Source organism: Arachis hypogaea, chromosome 6, assembly GCF_003086295.3.
Source record: "Arachis hypogaea cultivar Tifrunner chromosome 6, arahy.Tifrunner.gnm2.J5K5, whole genome shotgun sequence".
In the NCBI taxonomy this organism is placed as follows: Eukaryota; Viridiplantae; Streptophyta; class Magnoliopsida; order Fabales; family Fabaceae; genus Arachis; species Arachis hypogaea.
The window spans coordinates 29,328,427-29,333,417 of NC_092041.1; the positions used below are offsets into that span (position 1 = coordinate 29,328,427).

The 4,991-nt window shown below is 41.2% G+C and overlaps 1 non-coding gene across 1 annotated transcript; it reads right to left on the reverse strand.

The window, feature by feature from the left end:
- Window positions 1–2,561: 2,561 nt before the first annotated feature.
- LOC112699899 (small nucleolar RNA R71) lies at window positions 2,562–2,665 on the reverse strand. The gene has a single exon (XR_003152831.1). It is a non-coding gene; the product is annotated as a small nucleolar RNA R71 (small nucleolar RNA).
- Window positions 2,666–4,991: the final 2,326 nt, after the last annotated feature.

Sequence of the window (4,991 nt, forward strand, 5' to 3'; positions counted from 1 at the left end):
AATCCACGAGCTAAGGCTTCTCTTGGAGTTGAACTTCGAGTTATGACGTGTTTTGGGCGTTCAACTCCGGATCATGACGTTTTTCTGGCGTTTAACTCCAGACAGCAGCATGAACTTGGCGTTCAACGCCAAGTTACGTCGTCAATCTTCGAATAAAGCATGGACTATTATATATTGCTGGAAAGCTCTGGATGTCTACTTTCCAACGCCGTTGAGAGCGCGCCAATTGGAGTTCTGTAGCTCCAGAAAATCCATTTCGAGTGCAGGGAGGTCAGATTCCAACAGCATCAGCAGTCCTTTTGTCAGCCTTCTTCAGAGTTTTGCTCAAATCCCTCAATTTCAGCCAGAATTTACCTGAAATCATAGAAAAACACACGAACTCATAGTAAAGTCCAGAAATGTGAATTTAACATAAAAACTAATGAAAACATCCCTAAAAGTAGCTTGAACTTACTAAAAACTATCTAAAAATAATGCCAAAAAGCGTATAAATTATCCGCTCATCACACGCGTACGCATAAATGAGTGTTTTTGACTCATTTGCGCGGAAGCGCACGGTACGTGTACGTGCCAGAACCAAACGTTGGAGGTCCAACGTTACCTCTAACGTCTGCGATGCTCAGCCCAGAATTGAGATTGGAAAAATTGGAATAGACACGCACGCGTCAATGCCGCGCACGCACGGATACAAAAAAAAGCAATGGGCGCTTAGGCGCACAGTACGCGTACGCGTGGATGAGCATTTTCGGCATTCTGCGTGGAAGCACACAGTACGCGTACGCGTGGGTTGGCTGACGTTGGCCCTCCAACGTTGAGTCAAACGCCAATGACAGCAACATTTTCTGGTTTTTTCTGGTCTGTTCAAAGCGGCGTTTGAGTCAACATTGGCTCTCAAACGTTGACTCAAACTTGAAGCATCAGTATCCAAATTTTGCATACATCTCTTCTCAACACCAAAGGGCAACCAATTAGAATCATTCTCAACCCAATTCCATCAAGGCCAAACGCCCAATTCAAGGCTTGAAGATCAAAAATAGAAAGTGTATAAATAGGAGTTAGTTTGATTTAGGGAGGACCTTCTTTCATATTTTTAGTTTTACTTTTAGCACATTTTAGTTTTCACTTTAATTTAGGAAATTAAGATTGAGATCTGGGTTTTCTTTTTCATTATTCTTGCTTTTACATTTCTTATTTTCTGCTTTGAATTTTGGATCAAGATTGAAGGAATTCTGTTTCATGTCTTGATCTGAAATCTCTTTGTTCTTCTTCTGAATAATCTTAGTGAATTGATAATTGAATCTAAGTTTCCTTTACTGTTTTTATCTCTACTTCTTATGCAATTGTTCTCTGTTGGATCAAGGAAGGAATTGAGATCTAGACTTATTCTCTAGTCTCATTCAACCCCTGAGATCTTCAACTTCTCTTTTAGTTATTACAATTGAACTGAATTTACTTTCTATTTTGCTTCTTCAAGCAATTATTCTTTTCTCTTTAGATCTGCTGCATTTTAATTCATCATTTACTTCTCTGTTAATTGTCATTTACTTTCTCTTGTTTAATTTCTGAAATCCCAGCTCCCAAAGCCCTTTATGATTCAGGCTATTTACATTTCTTGCACTCTAAGCTTCAACTGTTTACATTTCTTGCAATCTAAGCTTCTGTCATTTATATTACTTACACTTTAAGATTCAGCTTTTTTACTTCCTTTGTTCTTTAATTTACAGTCAATTACCCCTCTCCCTTTAAATTTCATGCAATTTAGCTTCTGTTGGTTATGATTCACTCAAATCATCAACTGTTCGCTTGACTAAACTAACCACCTAACTAAAATTGCTCAATCCTTCAATCCCTGTGGGATCAACCTCACTCATGTGAGTAATTACTACTTGATGCGACCCGGTACACTTGCCGGTGAGTTTTGTGTTGGATCGTTTTCCACACATCAAGTTTTTGGCGCCGTTGCCGGGGATTGATCTAGATTGACAATGATTAAGTAAGGTGGTGGTCTAGATTAAGCTTTTTCTTTTTATTTTTACTAAGCACATTAACTGTTTGACACATTGTGTCACCTAACCCTCTAACCACATTCTAGCATTAGAATGTCCAGGTTTCATTTGGTTTGTTTGTGATTTTTGCACGTCATGGAGGCTGAGGTGCGTGAAGAGGGGGTAACCAATAATGCTCAATCTGCAAGGAGGGTGTTGGCCTCTTACATTGTTCCCAATGCAAGAAATTGTGGGAGTAGCATCCTTACTCCCAATGTTAATGCAAACAACTTTGAATTGAAACCCCAACTCATCACTTTGGTACAAAATAATTGTTCCTATGGAGGAGGCCAACTTGAAGACCCAAACCAACACTTATCCACCTTTCTGAGGATTTGTGATACAGTCTAAACCAATGGTGTGCATCCTGACATTTACAAGTTGTTGCTATTTCCATTCTCCCTGAGAGACAAAGCTACTCAATGGTTGGAGACATTTCCAAGAGAAAGCATCAACAATTGGGAAGATCTAGTGAACAAGTTCTTAGCCAAGTTCTATCCTCCCTAAAGGATTATCAGACTCAAAATAGAGGTCCAAATATTCACTCAGATGGATGGAGAATCTCTCTATGAGGCATGGGAGAGATACAAGGCCTTAATCAGAAAATGTCCCCCTAAAATGTTCAATGCATGGGACATACTTCAGAATTTCTATGAAGGCTTGACCTTGAAAGCTCAGGAAGCATTAGATCACTCAGCAGGAGGTTCTTTGCAGCTAATGAAAACAGCAGAGGAGGCCCAAAACCTCATAGATATGGTAGCAAACAATCAATACTTCTTTGCTCATCAAAGACAACGCCACCCAGCCCAGAGAAAGGGTGCACTGGAGTTGGAAGGAATGGACACTATTCTAGCTCAAAACAAGGTGATGCACCAGCAAATCCAGCAACAATTTGAGCAAATGGCTAAGAGAATTGATGGGCAGCAACTTACTGCAGTGAATACACAAAGCCAATCTCAATTCTCACATGGATGGAATTGATCTGAAGGGGGTCTTGGGACACTCAACTATGAGCAACAAGGGCCTGAACAGATACAACACATGAACAACACCTCAAGTTCATGCCAACATGAATTCTATAGTGATGCACACAATCCATCCTGGAGGAATCATTCTAACTTAAGGTTGGGTGAGCACCAGAATCAAGGACAAGGGGACTTCAACTATAGCAGCCTTAGCAACACAAACAACCAAAGGCATTTATCCAATAATACTAACCAATTCAAAAACCCACAAAACACACACCACCAACCCCATAACAACTCACAAAACTACCAGAATAACTTTTCCACATCCACATCCCACCCACAAAGTACCCCCGTAATTAATTCAAACAACTTCCAGCAACAACCATCTCATTTCACACAACCACAACCAAATCCATACTCTCAAAGAATCTCTAGTCTAGAGATAATGATGGAAAAACTCATGAAAAATCAAGAGATGGCAAGACAAGATCAGGAAGCTGCAAGGAAAGACTAGGCCCTGGCATTCAAAAACCAAGAGGCCTCAATCAGAAACCTTGAGAGACACATAGGGCAAATGGCTAAGCAAATTTCAGAAATGGGTGAGAAGAGAGCAAATACATACCCCAATGCCACTGAAGAACACCCGAGGGACAAAGGAAAAGTGATGAGCGGATATTTTGTACGCTTTTTGGGGGTAATTTCATGTAGATTTTAGCATGTTTCAGTTAGTTTTTAGTAAAATAATATTAGTTTTTAGGCAAAAATCATATTTCTGGACTTTACTATGAGTTTGTGTGTTTTTCTGTGATTTCAGGTATTTTCTGGCTGAAATTGAGGGAGCTGAGCAAAAATCTGACTTAGGCTGAAAAAGGACTGCTGATGCTGTTGGATCCTGACCTCCCTGCACTCGAAATGGATTTTCTGGAGCTACAGGAGTCCAATTGGCGCGCTCTCAACGGCGTTGGAAAGTAGACATCCAGGGCTTTCCAGCAATATATAATAGTCCATACTTTGAGCGAGGATAGACGACGTAACTTGGCGTTGAACGCCAAGTTCATACTGCTGTCTGGAGTTAAACGCCAGAAAAACGTCATGATCCGGAGTTGAACGCCCAAAACACGTCATAACCTGAAGTTTGACGCCAAGAAAGGCCTTTGCACGTGGAAAGCTTTAGTCTCAGCCCCAGCACACACCAAGTGGGCCCCAGAAGTGGATTTCTGCACCAATTATCTTAGTGTATTCATTTTCTGTAAACCTAGGTTACTAGTTTACTATTTAAACAACTTTTACAGACATATCTTGGACCTCATGACATTTTCAGATCTGAATTACATACTCTTTGATGGCATGAGTCTCTAAACCCCATTGTTGGGGGTGAGGAGCTCTGCAGCGTCTCGATGATTTAATACAATTCCTTTGTTTTCCATTCAAACACGCTTGTTCTTATCTAAGATGTTTATTCGCGCTTAACTGTGGAGAAGGTGATGATCCGTGACACTCATCACCTTCCTCAACCCATGAACGTGTGCCTGACAACCACCTCCGTTCTACATCAGATTGAATGAATATCTCTTAGATTCCCCAACAGAATCTTCGTGGTATAAGCCGGATTGATGGCGGCATTCATGAGAATCCGGAAAGTCTAAACCTTGTCTGTGGTATTCCGAGTAGGATTCCGGGATTGAATGACTGTGACGTGCTTCAAACTTTAACCTGCTGGGCGTTAGTGACAGACGCAAAAGAGTGATTCTATTCCAGTTGGAGCGGGAACCAACCGGTGATTAGCCGTACTGTGACAGAGTGCGTGCATAGTTTTCACTGCGAGGATGGGAAGTAGCCATTGACAACGGTGACACCCTACATAGAGCTTGCCATGGAAGGAACCTGCGTGTGAGAAGAGGATTTCAAGGAAGAGTTGAAGTCAGAGGGCAAAGCATCTCCAAAACTCCAACATATTCCCCAGTACTGAAAATCAAGT